Here is a 19,542-nt window from a genome sequence, read left to right as displayed (position 1 = left end):
TACATGTTTGGCCTACTTGGCCACCACGACTGGGGTTGGCTTGAGGGACATGTTATAAACGTTGATTTTGTTGCTTAGTTCGATTGTACCCTAACTTTTGAGTTGTAAATATATTTTGAAATAATGTTTTGGGATCCAACGTAACACTTTTATAATTTTAATGAATATCCAAACCTTTTATACTTAATTTTCATTAAACGAGTCTTTGTTTTGCTTTAATCACATATTTTAGTTTTATACCTCGATTAGCGAGCTAATGGCTCCTTTTAAAATCACATGGTAACGACTCTAGGGTAGTATGGTTTGACAATCACAAACCCCTATCAAACTTGAACATACCAGAATTAAGAAACTATAGTGGAAATTTCGAAAAACTTACCGAAAGATAAGAGGAAGAAATTTAAACAAGGTATAGGAATACTTACATTTTAGATGGTCGATCAAGGGAAATGGAAATAGCACCGACAATAGTAGCCTGAGAGCTCTTGAAGAATGGGAGGATGATTGTAATGCCCCGGATTCCCTTATATGGTTTAATGGCTTGATTAGTAGGGCGGGAGGGCCATAACTTTTTAATTATGCCATTAGATGTGTTTATGCATGTATATGTGAATTATATTATAATATGATGTTAAATGCATGCACGTGGGTCTGCATTTTAATTACAGGGGTGTGATGGTCATTTGGCTCGTTGAGAGTATAATTGTATGATTGTATGCATGTTGATGATGTGTGTTGAGATCACATTATAATGTGGGTTTGCTCGAGCTATTTGGCATGAGACGATCTTAGAATATTGATTAGCGGTTTAGTCACAACAGGTGTAAGTGTCGGGGCTTGGATTGAGTCTCGAGGTGATTTTAATGGTTAGAGCATTACCGGGTATTAAAAGGTAACGGGATGTGAATTATTTGTGTTTGAGATTATTGAGAATAGCGGGAATTGGAGAGCATTAATTATGGTTAACGAGATATGTAACGACCCCAAATTCAGTATTAAGGCTTAAGGGCCTGGAGTAGTGTGCCTGGAGGGCATAATGGGATTCTGTGTGTGACTTTTATGACTTTAATGCATGAATATGATTTAATGCACGTTATATGACTATTTGATTAATTGTGATGCATGACTATGTGAATTAGTATGCATGTAGACCTGAATGAGCATATTTAAAATTTGGTCATGATTGGGCCTGACTATGTTGATACCTGTGATCTATGACTCGAGACGATCCTAGAAGGAGCGGGTTAGCGGAAAGTCAAAGCGGGAACCTGTACCCGGCTTGGGTTAAGCCTGGGGAGTTTAATTGAGAATTTGGGATTATATTTGATGTTTAATCAGGTATTGGGTAGCGAGCGGGAATTATTAGGAACACTTGAGGAATTAGTGGGAATTTGGGTAATATGACTAAAATGCCCCTTTATGGACATAAAGGTTTAGAATTAGTAAGGGAGGGCATTTTGGTCATTAGGCTTGTAAGAGATAAAATAAAGAAGGTCTTTACACTTAGTGAATTTAGTAGAGAAAAAGTTATAGGCTGAAAAGAAAGAAAGAAAGAAGAGAAAAGAAAAGAGAGGGAAAGCTGAAGGGTTTGGCTTTGAAGATTCGGTTTGTGGCTCTCCCAACCATTTCCCTTGATTTTTCTTGAGGTTAAGCTCAGTGGAAAGCTAGGGTTAGCTGAGCATCAAGGATCCTAAGCTAGGCTTGAGGATTGGCAAGGGATTAGCAAGATCACATCAGAGATTTGAGGTAAGTTCTTGAGGTTTTCGGTTTTAGGATTTTGCTGGGTTTGAGCTGTGTTTTTGAGCTAAATGGATGGGGTTTTTGGGGAAAACAGGTCAAGGCTGTGAAGGTGCAAGCCAAGGAGGTCTAGGGTTCAGTTCAAGGTCGAAATTCCACCCACGGTATGATTTCTAAGACCCTATCCTTGTTGTTTGAGTGATTTTCTGGTTTTTGGGTTCATTGAGTTAGATTTTGAGTTGTGGGTTGCTTGAGCTTGGGATTGAGTTCATGGGGTGCTTGGGGTGAGTGTGAGGTGTGGATATATGTGTTTTTGTGTTTGGAAAAGGTTTGGGCAAGATGGGAGTTGAAATGGTAGGAGAAAATCGCAAAATGCGATTTTGGGCTAGGTCTGGCTGCAACTAGCGCTACAGCGCTAGTCAGGGGGCGCTGTAGCGCTAGCCCCTGTTCTGGTGAGGGTGGTTCTGCTTGTAGCGCTACAGCACCCTCTTTTGAGCGCTGTAGCGCTGCACTGTTCACAGAAGGGATTTTTGGGCTTTTGTGAAGGGATTTTGACCTAGGGTTCGGGGTTTGATTCCGCCACTTTGTTTTGGGGATCTAGGACTTCCCGGGGGCTCGGGATTAGTCCCGAGGCTAGGTTTTGGTCTTGGGATTTGGTGATGACTTTGACTTATGGATTTTACTTAGGTAAGCGCTAAGGCTCGAGTAAGATCGTGCTCAAGGAGTCAGGTTGATCAAGGCTACCGAATCTAAAGGTAAGAAAACCGTAACACCCGAGATTAGGGCATGGGCCTACTGTGTGATTGCAGGGCACGGCCCTAGATTGTATTGTGTGCAAATGTGTAACCTTAGATGAACTATTGTATGTTTGAATGGTTATTTCTGAATGTATTATATGCGTGATTGTAATGGAATGAACGGCTAAGGCCGAGAGCGGCGTAGGCCGGGTACGGCAGTGGGGCCGGAAGAAACGCTCAGCACATGGGATGCTATAGCCAGGGTGGGACCCAAGGGATACATGAGTTATCCTACGGTGATGACCGAGACCCCAAGCTTTGGTAAGGCCTCTGGGGCGGCATGGCCGTGCTTGTTTAAATTGATGATTTTTTTATTTATCAGTGAATTATGCCAGCGATATTATTTGCATATGTTATGTTCCATTTGGGTTTTCTTGCTGGGCTTCGGCTCACGGGTGCTCCGTGTGGCAGGTAAAAGCAAGGAGTCAGTCAACCGCCCATGAGTATGGAGAGCATGGGGGCGGCGCGTACATGTTCGGCCTGCCCGACTGCTTTGGTTGGGGGCATTTTTGTAAATGGCTGTATTAATCCATTCTTTTGATAGTTAACCTGGTGTAAATCTATTTTTGAGTTGTGAATATTTTGTAAACCTTATTTTGGGATCCCAGATGTTTTATACTTACGTTTTCAATGAAGTTAAACATTTTAAAAGAGTACAGCCTTAAATTCTGATTTATCCACACTTTTGGTTTTAGAAACCACTTAGAGTCAGTCAAAAGCACGATTTCTATTTTAAACTCACTTAGTAACGGCTCTAAGGTAGTAGGGCGTTACAAGATAGGAGGGAAGTACCAAATATGCCCTTGGGAGGCTTTAGAAACTATTATAAGACCTAGGGGTAAAATGGACATTTCACCCCTAGGATAGATATATCCTTTGATAGCTGAAGAAGATAGTGGAAAAACAGAGCATGCCTAAGAGTTCTCCCGTACCTTCTTCTCTTCACCTTTCTTTGTGGTTTTTGAACCAATTTTGAGGAGTCAAGCTTAGGAAGCAATCCTTGGGAGTTTGGAAGTGTGTTCCATCATTGAAGAGCATCATAAGCTGGACTTTTGGTAAGTTTCTAATCATGGATTTCTCTGGTTTGCCTTGTTCTAGTTTTGTTTTGCAGCTGAGATTTCTAGGGTGAATTCTTGGTTTTGTTGGGAGTTTTGGCTAGGGTTCCCATGCTTGTGATGTTTGGGGTGTGTTAGGATGGTTTTTGGGTTCATTTGGCATCAAGAATAGGATTTGGAAGCTTGGAAATCGAGTTAGAATCGAAGGAGTTGAAGAAGGTCGGTTCAGGGGAGTTTGGGTCTGGAGGTAGCGCTATAGCGCCCACCTTAGGGCACTACAGCGCTCCTTAGGAGGCTTTTTGGCATATGGGTGGTTCTGAGTATAGCTCTGGGGCGCTAGGGGTTGAGCGTTGTAGCGCTACCCTGTTCCTTCTAAGTCCTGTTTTGAGTGTTTTTAAGGGTTTTTGACTTGGGGTTTCAATCCTTAAGGTCCGGGATCGAATCTACTCACCGTGTGGGCATGTTTCAAGGTCCCGAGAGTGGTGCTTAGGTTAAGACCCTATTTATGTGGATTCTCATTAATGGAGGTTATATTTGATTGTGACTAGGTAACCGTTAAGGAACTAAAAGATTGATCGTTCTCAGGGGTCGTCCTTGTTGTATTTTTCGCTTGAACCTGAGGTAAGAAAACAGTGTATGGATAAAGTTGCACCCCGTATATGTATATGTATATGACATGCATGGTTTGTTATCGAAGCATGTTGGTTGATGTATGTCGACATGGATTGCATATTAAATGCTAGCGAATGTTGATTACTTGTTTATGGCACTGACTAGTCAGGGGCCGATCCTAAAGTCGATGAACATGCATTGAATGGCTCTATGGCATTGATGTTGGACCGACCCTAAGGTCGAAAAACTTATAAGCGCTTGCCTGGGCTAAGACCAGATGTTCACAGCTAGGGCGTATGGCCCCGGTGACTGTTTGTCACATGGCTAGGGGACGTTGTCCATAGTTACGACTCTAGAGTCAGGAGGAAGGTTATGTTGGTGACCAATCACCATACACCTATCCTGATCAAACTTATGAAAGAACCACTTATCAGTTAAGCCTTGGTGACCCTATCGTCACATGGCTAGAGGAAGCTGTACCCATCTTTTGTGACTTTGGCTACTGTCACCTATCTGTTACGGACTGATAGTCCTGAATGGTTATTATGATCGTTGTTGATATTATGTCATGCTTTATTGTGTTTTCTTGCTAGGCCTTGGCTCATGGGTGCTATGTGGTGCAGGTAAAGGGAAAGAGAAGCTCACCCAACCCTGAGTGGAGAGCTTGGGCGATGTTGTGTACATATTGGGCCGCTTGACCACCACGGTCAGGGAGTTCTCAGAGGGACTAGAGGTTTACCCTATTTTTGCCGCTTAGGTCGGCGGGGATTGTAAATTTGAAACAATAGCGACCATTTTGTATTATGAACAGCTTGTAAATGTTTTTAAAGGCTCTTGAGCAGTTTATTTACTTAATGAAATATATCATTTCCTTTTTACTGGTTTTTCAGCTTAACCTAATATTAACACTTAGATCACATTTTTAACCAAAGGACTCGGGTAGCGAGTCAAATTTCTGGTTCACTGTTCACCGTAACTGCTCTGGGGTAACCAGGGTGTTACAATGATGAAGGCCTTTGAAAGTTCTCTGAGAAGAAAAGGGAAATTTTTTAATGTGAAGGTGGTGAAGCTCATGTTTGTTTCTCCTATTTATATGTAAAGTTCAGGAACCAATATGGGCCACTCAAATAGGTCAGTTCAAGATCTAAAGACCAAGATTAAATAACCCCTGCGATGGCAAAAGGTTGACAGGACAACTGTGAGAGTACTCAAAACCCGAACAAGTACCTATTATAGATGGACACATGTTTAACACTCGAGTAATGGGTGGGCACAATTTCACGTAAGAGAAGCCTAAAAGCCCTTACTATTCATGTCAGAGGTGGCATCATGCATGAGAAGGAGTTGGGGGGCAAATGTTTTACCCCAAAATAAACACAAACTGAATCACTCAATTCAAGGTACGGCTAGCAGAAAGTGCATGGAGAAAGCGGTCAGGTAGAACATCTAGCTAACTGTGGCATGAGCAGTTCCAGCCAAACATGGCAGTACAACAACTAGATAATCTCCTGGTCGCCTAATGCACCAATAACCTAGTTCAAGATGCATGATGACTAGATCGCCTTCTAGGCACTGAACTTGGCCCATGTCAATTATGTTAGCTTTTCGTCATCCAACTCGAGGGAAGTGTTCAGCTCACGAAAACCTGATCACGACGCATAGTGAAGGATCCCAAAAGACTTAGAGATTCCTTATATGCTCATTAATGCCCATATTGTATTACATATTTATTACCCGAGATAACAGATGTTAATTCCACAGGCAATCATATCCCTATGTAAATGGGATATTATTCAGATTGATTATTTACCATATTTATGCACTCTGTTACCGAAAGTTGTCCAGAAAATCCCACTATAATTATGAGGGGAAGGGACAGTAGAAGGGATTGTTTTTTGATATACTGAATCTCTGCTGAAATTGTAAGAAACTATTTCATCAAGATCCTAAAAGAGATTAATAATATTGTCTCATAGACTAGGTGGATTATAACCACTGAACCACGTTAACGTGTGAGTGTTTGAGGTATTGTTCATTTGATTAATTACGGTGTAGTAAGAGAGCACTAATATCTCTTTTGTTGGATTTCTTAATCAACTATTGGCAAAAAATTGTCTCAACATCTATATAGTATGATCGTGGCTGGTATTAATATTTTTAAAAAAGATTCATTCCTCTACGTATCATGTTTTATCATATTTAATACCAACAATTGGTACCAGAGAATTCTACAAATATATATAATAAATGGTGTATGGGTTTCTTGCGTTTGTTATATGTATGTTGATATATATTGAATGGATGGATGTATTTTTTGAATGTATATCAATTATATGGTGCTATTGGGTTAGGAATCGGAATTCCTAGATCTTGTGTAAGCCATAAAGAGCATGAGATTTTTGTAAGTTTTATTTTTGAAATTAAGTTCAGAAAATTTTGTACTTAAGAAAAAGAAGGACTCGAGCCACAAGCCACCAAACCAGTGCTCCCTGCGGCTCCTAGGCACCAGCACCCAAGCCCACGCAAGCGCCCAACTTCCTCGCCGCCCTGTGCACCTGCCTACGTGCCCAGCCCCTCGCCTACTCGCATGCGCCCATGGTCCCAATCCTTGCTCCTTGCGGCTAAGGCCTAACAAAACCTAGTGGCTCTCCTAGCAATCGACCCTATTGACTAGGGCACCAATCTTGGTGCCCTAGTTAGATCCTATTTTTGTGATATTCATCTTTTATTTAATTATTTTTTTAAGTATTTGAATTGAAAAGATTAATTATCTCATTTTATTTTTGTTAGAAAAATAAACATCTTTTAGTTGGTTAAGATTCTTAAAACACTTCGATCAGATCGAGGTGGTGAATATTTGGATTTAGAATTCAAGGATTTCATTATAATGCATGGTATTTTATCCCAACTTACAGCACCTGGAACGGCACAACAAAATGGTGTTTTAGAAAGAAGAAACATGACCTTGTCGAACATGGTCAGGTTTATGTTAAGCTATTCTTCACTTCCTCTCTCATTGTGGGGATATTCACTTCAAACGACGACTTACATTGTGAATGTGGTCTCATCTAAGACCATAAGCAAGACACCACTGGAACTGTAGAATGGAAACAAACTTAGTTTGCACCATTTCCGCATTTGAGGCTGTCATGATCATATTCTTAGACCTAAATCGAGGAAACTTGATTCAAGGTCTGAAGTATGCATTTTTGGGGGCTATGATCTAGAAACAAGACACATTTACTTCTATAGTCCCAGGAAAAAAAAAGGTATTTGTTTCAACAAATGTGACTTTCCTTGAACATGACTATAAGAATAACTATAAACATTGACGCAAAGTAATTTTGGAGGAACTCACAACTGGTAAGATTTCATCACCTTCATCTTCATCATTAAATTATAAATGAAAAAATCGAGGAAACCACTATTCATGAATAAGGAAACCCCATTGCAACATCGTAGTGGGCGGGTTGTGAGACAAATTGTTCGCTACGAACATGAGGCACATGTCATTCTTTCTGATACAGGCAAGGATGATCCATTTACCTTTATAGAGGCAATGGATGATCCTGAAAAGGAGAAATGGTAAGAAGCCATGAACCAAGAAATTGAATCTATGTATTCCAATTCTGTCTGGGGACTTGTAGACCCACTTGAAGATGCCAGGCCCATTAGGCGCTAATGGATATACAAGAAGAAAAGAGGTGTAGATGGGAAAGTGGAGATTTTCAAAGTAAGGCTAGTAGCCAAAGGTTACACTCAGAGAGAAGGTGTTGATTATGAAGAAACATTTTCTCTTGTGGCCATGCTGAAATCCATTTGCATCCTCTTATCCATAGCTGCCACGTATGATTATGAGATATGGCAGATGGACATCAAGATAGCCTTCCTGAATGGTTATCTTGATGAAAGTATATATATGGTACAACCAGAAAGGTTCATCAAGAATGGGGAAGATCAAAAGGTGCATAAGTTGTTGAAATCATTTTATGGATTAAAAAAAGCGTCTAGGTCTTGGAATATCATATTTGATGAAATAATTAAAAGATATGGCTTCAAACAAAATGTCGACGAAGCATTTGTATAAAAATATATCAAAGGAAAAGTGGTGGTTTTCCTAGTTCTTTACGTGGATGGCATTCTCCTTATTGGCAATGATGTAGAGACACTATCGAACGTCAAGAAGTGGTTAGCCGAAAAGTTCCAAATGAATGATTTGGGTGAGGCGAGCTATGTTCTAGGAATCCAAATCCTAATGGATATGAAGAACAAGCTCTTGGAACTTTCTCAAGCAAATTATATAGTTAAGGTTCTTGAAAGGTTCTCTATGGAGAATTTCAAGAAAGGTCAGTTACCGACAAGGCATGGAATTACTCTTTCCAAAGAGCAATGTCCAAAGACACCTCAGGAGGAAGAGGACATGAGAAAGTATCCATATGCTTTAGTAGTTGGAAGTCTTATGTATGCTACGTTTTGTACTAGGCCCGACATATGCTATGTAGTAGGGATTGGGAGTCGTTATCAATCAAATCCTGGTTTGGAACACTAGATTGCAGTAAAGCACATTCTCAAGTATCTTATGAGAATGAGAGATTATATGCTTATATATATGCTTGAATATTTAGGGGAGAGTTAAACCCAACGACAGTCGTAAGTCGACGTATTGATCAGTGTTGACTCTTGGTGGAGAAGTTGTAGTCCAGAGAAGTATTAAATAATCCAACATTGCAGATTCAACCATGGAAGCTGGGTATATAGCGGCTTGTGAAGTAGCTAAGTAAGCGGTTTGGCTTAGGAAATTCTACACTAATCTGGAAGTAGTTTCAAATCTGGAGAAGCCATTAATCCTGTAATGTGACTACAGTGGAGCAGTAGCTAACCTTAAAGAACCTACAAGCCACAAGAGAGGAAATCATATAGAAAGGAAACACCATCTGGTTAGAGAAATTGTGCACTGAGGTGATGTGACAATTATGAAGATAGTGTTAGAACAAAACCTAGTAGACTCGTTCACGAAGACACTTCCTGCAAAGTCGTTTATGTGTCATGTTCGCAATATGGGAATGAGAGAGATGTCTCACTTACTTTGAGGGAAATTGGGAGATTGTTAGGGTTTATGCCCTAAAATCATGTGAAAATATATTTTATTGATTTAAATAAAAGTATAAATTTATTATATTTTATAGTTATAATTATTGTTTGAATTAATTATATAATAATATCAAGAAAATTCCCTATTCATTCATGAGAATATGATCTTTTATTAGTATGAGAGAATTATGATCATATATAATGAATAAAATAGTCAGTAATATATTAAAATAAGGAATCTTTAACGAATAGTTACTAGTACGGTTTACTAAGCATACAGAATGCAAGAGATCTAGATTCGGATTGGTGATGTGGATAGACATCTTATTAAATGTGATGTATATAGTAGAGACTATATATGATAGGACCGATGAAAATTAAATATCTTTATAAACTTACCATTTGACATAAAGATTTAATTCTTATCATAATAGATGATTATTTGTAGATCAGTCTAAATCCTCAGTATTCATAAACTTCTGTGTATGTTTATTGGATCTTTTGATTCACTCATTAAGGTTTCTTAATATAATGAGGCTAATGACTTTAGTTTTGGATATTCAATATCATGAATGGCTGGGAACATGATTTACACTAATGGAATCCATACTTTCCTAACAAATCGAATATTGGTTCCCTTAAGGGTTAATTTTGGAACTTAATATTTATTGAGCTCAAACCTATAATTTGATTATAGATTAATTATTCTCTAGTGAATTAATGGTACTTAAGGATCAAGAGGTAATTAGAAGGGTAAAATAGTAATCTTGACCATCTCTAATTAATGAACCAATAAATGGATGACAGAACTACATCCATTTAGTATATCAATGGACTACAAGAGAAAAACTCTGTAAATAATTCTATAAATACTTAGAGTGCAATTTCATATTTATAATTGAGTAATCATGGAATTAATAAATAAGATTATTAGATTAAAGAGTTTCATTAATAATCTGGTTTATTGGAGTTTCGTATTAAAATTCCATGGTCCCCAGATCACTGTGTCCAACACTGTCAATGTTAAGGTTATCAAAATAAAGAGTTGTAGAGATAAGGGTTATATTGCAAAGGAATTAATTTTCTAAGGCAAGGAAATAATAATGTGATAGTTATGGGTAATTGATTAATTATGAATTAATCATTTATTTAACTATATAGTTTTTATTTTGAAAAACGATATGTTAAAATAAATATTAATCGTGTTTGGAAAAAGAGAGAGATTAATAATTATCTTATTTATAATAAGATATTTATTTATTTAAAACGGATATTTTAAGATAAAGTTAATTTTAGATATTTATTTTGTGATAAATATATTATCTTACATATTAATTAAACACAAATGAGAAAATTAGGGATAACCCTAATAGTAGCACACGACACACTCACTATGCAATGAGTGTGTGGTGCCACCCAGGGATAGAATCCATGAGATTTTGAATTTTAAATTTCAAATTTATTTGTTTATTTAATAAAATAGGTTATAACTGATCAATTTTATTTTAAATAAAATAAAGATTAATTAATTAATTTAATTATCTTTATAAGACTGAAAGAGAGATATTTTCAGGAAGAAGATTTTTAAGAGATCAAAGTTGTTTGACTGTCAGACTATCTCTAAGAAAAAGAAAGCAACATATTTTTTTAAACCTGAAATCTATTCACAACATCCTCTCTCTTATAAAATCTCTATACATCTCATGTGTTGAGTACATCTAGAGAGTTCTAAATCAACCTTTTGAATCCTACGTGCCCACACACGTCCTTGTGTGTTTGAGGATTGGTCTGGAAGATCAAGGTGTGAACTTTCAGAATAAGGATGGGAAGATCGTTGATTTATAGAAAAAGATTTTGGGACTCTTGATAGGCTACAAGAGGTAACCTCTAATCTATTTGTGTTTGATTTAATATATATATATATATGTATGATCATGGGTGGTATTAATCTTTTTTTTTTAAAAAAGATACATTTTGTTGATTATCTTGTTTTTGTTGGGGTTTTATGCCCTAATTAAAACCCAAATTTCTTTGTAATCTCATTTATTATCAATAAAAGAATAAATATCATTTTTTTTACTTGGTGAATCACTTTGCTCACATGTTTTATTTTCATGATTATTTTTTTAATATAAACTTTTATTAAATCTCGAGCATAAAGTTGATCGTATTTATGGTGACGTAATCATAGTAGAATATAAATATGATTATATGTTCAAAATAAGTTAGTCCTAAGATTAGTCAGTGCACAGGATTTACACTGACTTGCCAATCTACGATATGTTCGACTTACACATCACAGTGTTATGTTCTTTCCAGAACATTAGCAAAGTAGATAAGATCGAATGTGTTTGTTACATCAGACTGGACCAATATTGATAGTGGATAAGATAAGTAAACATACCATTGTTATATATTATAGTCATATAATATAGTTGACCATAGGTCAATTAAATCTCAATTCTGAGTTGTTAGTATTCTAAGTGATTATATTATTTGAGTTCTTTGACTTGTTCGTTACCAGCTTACCCTACAGACTAGCCCATACTTACATCTTAGGAACTCGGTAGCATAATTGAGTGGGAGTGTTAATCATAGATATGAACATCTATAGCTTCTGATGAAGAAGTGAAATGATGCTTTCCTTTTAATTTGGTTCAAGGTGCTAAATGATAGAGATCTCATTTCAGTAATTAATATTAGTTTACTGAAATATCGTTTACAAGGAACTAAATGTTTTAAGGATAAAATACACTGAGGGGTAAAATAGTATTTTAGTCTAATCTCATTGTAGACCGTCTATAGAGGATTGAGTGAAAATTATGGTTATAATAATGGATAATTAATAATGTATCTATATTGCTTATAGAGCATTCTATGAATTCAAAAGTGCAATTCCGAGTCTTTAGTGGAGTCACGAGGAATTAATAAGTTAGTACATTTATTTGTTAGATTTGTGACAACTTATTGGAGCTTGATTTCATAGGCCCATGGTTCCCAATGTACCTTGGATAAAATCATCTAGATAGTCTTAATTAATTGATTTAATTATCAAATAGAATTATTAAAGTTGATCAGGTCAATTTTGGATAGTTTCAAAGAGTAATACAATTTAGAGAAGAAAAGAGAAATTAGGGGAGATTTATTAATTAAGATAAATTGGTATCTAAATTAATAAAAAAGTTTAAATCAAGGTTCAAATTATAAATAATTAATTTGATAAATGATTTGAATTATTATGTAATTAATTAAATCAATAGAAAACAATACAGACATTGATTTTAAGTCCAACAGGCTTATAATTAAATGAGGATTTTCACAGGCCTAAAGCCCATGATAATTTCGACTTAGGGCTGATATTATCTATTATTATTTTTTAATTAAATTAAATGTCCTAATTGAGTCTATAAAAGGCATGCTAAGTGAGAGATGAAATCAGATTTCTAAAACACAAGTTTCTTATAGGTTTCAGATTCTCTCTAAACATAAGTTTTTTTCTAAGCCTTATTATTCTTTTCTCTTCTTCTCTTTGTTTCTATCTCATGTGTTGAGAATCGCCCACTCTAGTCTAGGTGACTCTAAGGATACTTTGGAAGGCTATTAAGAAAATTGAAGATCGGTTCAATTTCTTGGTAATACTCTGTGACAGAAAGGATACAAGGGTTAGAGAAACTAAAGGAATGACTTTATTATTCCGCTACGTATAATGTAAGTATTCTTATCATTATTTCTCTTTGAATTAAATCTTAGAAACATGATCTAGGTTGTCTCATATTAACTTATTTAATATTTGATCTACATGAAAATAAATAAAGATCCTGTATAAGTTTTCCCAACAATTTTATCATATTTAATACCAATAAACAAGCTCTTCGCACTTTCTCAAGCTAATTATATAGAAAATGTGCTTGAAAGGTTCTCAATGGAGAATTCCAAGAAAGGCCAGTTACCGACCAAACATGGATTTACTCTTTCCAAAGAGAAAAACCCAAAGACACCTTTGGAAGAAGAGGATGAGAGAAAAGATCCCTATGCTTTAGCAGTTGAGAAACTAATGTATGCTATGTTGTGTACTAGGCCTGACATATGCTATGCAATGGGAACTATAAGTCATTACAATCAAATCCTGGTTTGGAACATTGGACTGTAGTATAGCACATTCTTAAGTATATACAGAGAATAAGAGATTATATGCTTGTATATTCAGAAGTGAGTTAAACCCTACAGGATACTATGATTCTAATTTCTAATCAAATAAAGACAGTCGTAAGTCAACGTTTGGGTTAGTTTTTACTCTTGGTGGGGGAGTTTTAGTCTGAAGAAGTATTAAACAATCCAGCATTGCAGATTCAACCATGGAAGTTGAGTATATAGTGGCTTGTGAAACAGCTAAGGAAGAAGTTTGGCTTAGGAAATTCTACACTGATTTGGAAGTAGTTCCTGATATGGAGAATCCACTAATCCTGTACTGTGACAATAGTGGAGTAATAACTAACTCTAAGAAACCTACAAGCCACAAGAGAGGAAAGTATATAGAAAGGAAATACCATCTGGATAGAGAAATTGTGGGCTGAGGTGACGTGACAGTAATGAAGATAGCATCGAAATAAAACCTGGCAGACTCGTTTGTCGAGACACTTCCTGCGAAGTCGTTTATGGGTCAAGTTTGGAACATGGGAATGAGAAAGATGTCTCACTTTGAGGGAAAGTGGGAGATTGTTAGGGTTTATGCCCTAAATGCATGTGAAAAGATATTTTATTGATTTAAATAATAGTGCAATTTTATTATATTTGAATGTTATAATTATAGTTTTAATAATCCTGTATGCGTACGAGAGAATTCATAACGTATATAATGAATAAAATAATCAGCAACGTATCGAAGTACAGAATCTTTAATGAATGTTTGCTAGTACGGTTTACTAAGCATATGGGATGTAAGTAATCTAGAATCAAATTACTAATGTGGATAGACATCTTTGTAAAGGTGTTGTATATAATAGTGATTATATATAACAGGATCGATATGAATTAATTACCTTTATTAACTTACTGTTTTCCATAAAGATTTATTTCATATCATAATAGATAATAATTTGTACATCAATCTAAATCCTAAGTAATTATGAACCCTTGTTTTATGTTTATTGGATGTTTTGATTCATTCGTTAAGGTTTCTTAATCTAATGAGGCTAGTGACTTTTGTTTTGAAGACTCAATATCATGAATGGATGGGAACATGATATTACAATAATGTAATTCATGAATTCCTAACGGATCGAATATTGGTTCCCTTATGGGTTTTTTCTGGACTGAATAATTATTGAACTCAAATATAAAATTTGATTATAGATAAATTATTCACTTGTGAATTAATAGTACTTAAGGAACAAGAGGTTATTAAAAGAGTAAAATAGTAATTTGGACCAGCTCTAATTAGCGAACCAATAAATGGAGGATATAATTTCATTTATTGATTATATCAATGGACTACCAGAGAAAAATCTTTAAATATAATTCTATAAATACTTAGAATGTAATTCCATATTTATAGTGGAGTAATAATGCAATTAATAAATAAGATTATTGAATTAAAGAGTTTAATTAATAATCTAGTTTATTGGATCTTTATATTATAGGTCCATGTTCCCCGGGTCCTCTCTGCCCTACACTGTCAAGGGTAAGGATGTCACAAGGAAGATTAATAGAGAAATGACTAAATTGTGAAGGAACTAATTTTCCACGACAAAGAGGTAATTGTGGGTGATTGATTAATTGTGAATGAATGAATTAATTAATTAGGTTTTGTTTAAAACTCTTTATATTAGTTAAAATAAATATCAATCATGTTTTGATAATATTTGGGAGAATTTAATTATTGTCTTATTATAAAATAATTATTTAAAACTAATAGTTTTTAAAATAAGGTTAATTTTTAATTAACTGATATTTATTTTGGGAATAAATATGTTGTCTTAAAATTAATTAAACAAACAAATGAGAAAATCAAAGATAGCACATTAGTGGCGTCACACATGTGTGTGCCACATCCCTGGGATTTGAATTACAAATTAATTTGTTTATTTAATTATTCTTTTTAAACATGATTTAAATTAAATAATTAAAATAGGTTATAACTAATCAGTTGTAATTGAATTAAATAAAAAAATATTAAAATAGTTTTAATCATCTTTATAAATCTTAAAAGAAGCGATACTTTTCAAGTAAGTAATTTTTGGTTATGAGACTCTCTAAAAAGACGATAGAATTTCTAAGCCTGAAATTATAGAAGATTCCATAGCCTTCTCTCTTCTCAAACATATGTGAATCCTCGTGCCCACACACGTCCTTGTGTTTAGAGGAACGACTTCGAAGGCTAGGTGTGAGCTTTCAACCTAGATAGGAAGATCGTTGGTTTTTAAGAAAAGATTCAATGATACTTGATAAGCTACGAGAGGTAATCTCTATATTATTTTATGTGTTAATTTAATGTACATATATATGTATGATCCTGGCTTGTATTAATATTTTTTTTAAAATCCCCCTACCTTCTACTACGTATTTTGATAATTTTTTTATTTAATACCAACACAAAGCTCATCAATCTATTCAATCATTTTGAGCTCAAGGCTCATCAATCTTTTGAATCGCCTTGTGCTCAGGGTCCAGCTATCTTACTTTGATTTTTTTAACGATATTATTTTATATAGTATAATGTTTGGATTAAATAATGTGACAAAAGTGTTTGTCACATGTAGTAACATAATAATATTTGAGTTACAAATTGGATAATGTGTATATCCAATTGTGTAACGTATTCTGGAGTTACAAAATCAGCTACAAATTTGTAACTTCCAAATATCACCCAATAATTTGTAGATTGAGAGTTACACATTTTGGTTGAATTTCACAAATCCATAATGTGATATGGTTGTTAAAGATATGGTTTTAACTCTCATTATGTGTATGGAGGTTACAAAATCAAGTGGGAAAGGATTTGAGAAATTTTGGAAAAAGTGCAAAAATTAGGAGGTTGTAACAGCTCTCTGGCTGTGGCCACAAACATCCCAGGGACTAATGACCATGGCCGTGAATGTCCCTGGCCGCAGCCTGGGGTGTGGCAGCTGAATCTCACTTTTTTTTTTTCAATTTTGAACGGTTTTAATATCCCAAGTAACTCACATATATTCATTTTATTTCTATAAACATCCAATTAAATATTGGTAACAACCAAGGGGGTTAGTGGAATTTGAAATTCAAACAGTGTCTCAAATTTCTATAAATAGGAGCTAATGCTCACTTGCTAATACATGTTCTTGATAGCTAACTTGTTCAGTTCTCTACAATCAATACACATCCTCAGAGAACCATATTTCTTCTTCACGAAGAGAACTGTTGCGCCCCATGGCGAGAAACTGGGCCTAACACAACCCAAGTCTAGTAACTCATGTAATTGAACATTTAGTTCATTCAGCTCCGCTAGAGCCATCCTGTACGATGCCCTTGACACTAGCTCTATCCCTGGCGCCTGTTTAATCATAAACTTTATCTCTCTATGTGGAGGTAACTCTGGCAGATCCTCTGGAAACACATCCAGAAACTCAAAAACTAATATGGTCTGTCCTGATCCCACTAGCACGACCTGAGTTGTATCCACCACACTAGCTAAGAATCCTATGCATCCCCCTGAAATAGGTCTCTAGCTCTATGTACAAATTTCATAGGTATACGTCTCCATGCACAATGCCAACAAATACAAAGGGATCCTCACCCTCAGGCTCAAAGGTTACCATCTTCTTCTTGCAATCTATCATTGCCCCATACTTTTCTAACCAGTCCACACCAAGAATTATATCAAAGTAAGACATAACCAACTCTATCAAGTCGATTGACAACTCCCTACCATCCACTATCACTGGAAGTGATATGACCCATCTCATGGAAACCACTAACTCCCCAATAGGCAGCATAGTAGCATACCCCACTGGATATAAAAGTAACAAGGTCTACACAGTTCATCAATAATCCTACTAGCAACAAAACAGTACATAGCACCTAAATCAATCAAAAAAGTGTAAAGGGTCCAAACATTAGAAAGCGGACATGTAACCACTAAGAGACCAGCCTCGACTTCTGCCTGGGTCAAGGTGAACACCTGAGATGGCATCAGACTGTGCACCTTATTGGGTTCTTACTTCCTGGCTTTCAAGCAATCCTTCTTCAGATGTCGCACACTCCCTTAGAAGAAGCAGGCCTTCGCCCGACATTCCCCAATATGGTCCCTCCTGCACCGAGAACACTCAAGGAATACTTTCCAGGTCTCACTGCCACCCTGGCGGCCAATTTGTATGCCTCGTGGCCTCCAATCTACTCCCAGAGTTGAAATTGTATCTAGAGTCTTTCTCTTTTGGTCACTAAGGCCTCCGCCCCTACCAAATCACACAAATGGAGGTCCCGGCCTCTTAGAATCCGTTCTGGCCACATTCTCACACCAGATGTTGTTCTCTACGCTCTCAGCTGTAAGCCCCTTCTCCACAGCCTGTGCATAAGTAGTCACTCTGTGCACAGCAGGGATACGAACATCCCGGGCTATCATAGGTTGTAGCCCCTGGAGAAACCTCTCTCTTCTGTTCTAATCAGTGGGCACCAGATCCCGGGTAAACTTTTCCAATCTATCAAACTTCAAGGCATAATTGATCACTGACATGTTTCCCTAAAGAAACTTATTGAACTCTTCAGCCTTCGCAGCTTTAACTGCGTTGTCTTAGTATTTCTCATTGAATAGAGTTCTAAATTCTTCCCATTCCATAGTATTTACAGCCCTGGTCTGGGATATCACCTCCCACTATATTCGGGCATCCTCCCAAAACATATAAGTGGCACATGCCACCCTCTCGTTACCACCTATCCTCATGAAATTTAGAATGGTGGTTATCATTGTCATCCACTTCTCAACCCTTAGTGGGTCTGAGCTGCCCTAAAAAACCGAAGGATGTTGTTTCCTAAACCTCTCATACAGGGGTTCCCATCTATCTCCCACTGCCTGGGGCTGTACTGCCGCTGGTACCGCTGGCTGTAACACTGCTGGTACTGCGGGCTGTAGGTTCCCTGGAACTTGTTGCTGTCTCAAGAGGCAAATCTCATCTTCTTGCCTCTGTAACCTAGCTTACATATCAGCAAGCACCTGTTGGCAGTTCTCTAGAGCTGGCGGTGGGGCCTGGCCCTTGTCATTCTCTTCCTTGCTCTGTATTTCTTGGCCATCCAATCTCTCTGACCTATGAGGAAGCGTACTGATAACTATCCCAGTCTGCAGTGATCAAATTGGCCATTAGGTTAGTAATAACTATACCTCTTGCCGCTTGATGGTCCAAGACTGAACAAACAAACATATGCAAAGCTAATAAGCCTGCCAACACGTAATTGTTGACACCATTTTCTGTCAACTTAGAAATGAAGAGCAATAAAACAAAATACCAAAAGAGACAAACAATAAAATACACAATTTTTACGTGCTTCAGCAGTTAAAATGTGCCTAGTCCACGAGTCGGTGTTATTCACTTTATGGAATTCTCTCAAAGCTTTCTGGAAGCATTTTACAGAGTCTCCCAATATAAATTCTTCAGTCCCCACAAATGAATTGTTCCACGCTATTTATAGAGTGGTTTACTGAATAGCTCCCCTCATCTTTCGGGGCGTTATTATACAAATCAATTAAAATAAGTGTAATTAAGCGCGTATAGTCACTATGTATGCGTATAACTCCCATGATATTAGGGATTTAATAACAAATTACAACCAATCCCTTAAATACAGGGATTCTATAACAATAAATATGTTCACACTTACATTACGATTTTGAACGTTCGAATCACATGCCTTCGAGACTGACCAACCATCACGAGCTCGCTACCTCAGTTCGCCTCGACTCTTAACAAATAACATTGTTTAGATCATCCTTTTCGAGCTCACAATGCCCAAGCTTGAACTGTCTTATCTGATGGCCAGAAATGAATCAGGAAATTTATATAAATGTTGAACCATTGTCATTGTGACTTCAAGATCAACTTAGAATCTTGGAACACCTTCGAAACCATGTAGTTTCCGAGCTCACCAATTCCAGTGTTATTGCACTTACTACTCATGGAGACTGTTCTTGATATTTTCATTAAAGCTTACTATGTCAAACCTGCTTATTCCGATATTACACTTTACGAGCCTTACTTTCGAGATGAAAATTCTATTCTCGAAAT

This window comes from Humulus lupulus, chromosome 9, assembly GCF_963169125.1.
Source record: "Humulus lupulus chromosome 9, drHumLupu1.1, whole genome shotgun sequence".
Taxonomy (NCBI): Eukaryota; Viridiplantae; Streptophyta; class Magnoliopsida; order Rosales; family Cannabaceae; genus Humulus; species Humulus lupulus.
Note: the sequence above shows the minus strand (reverse complement) of the source record.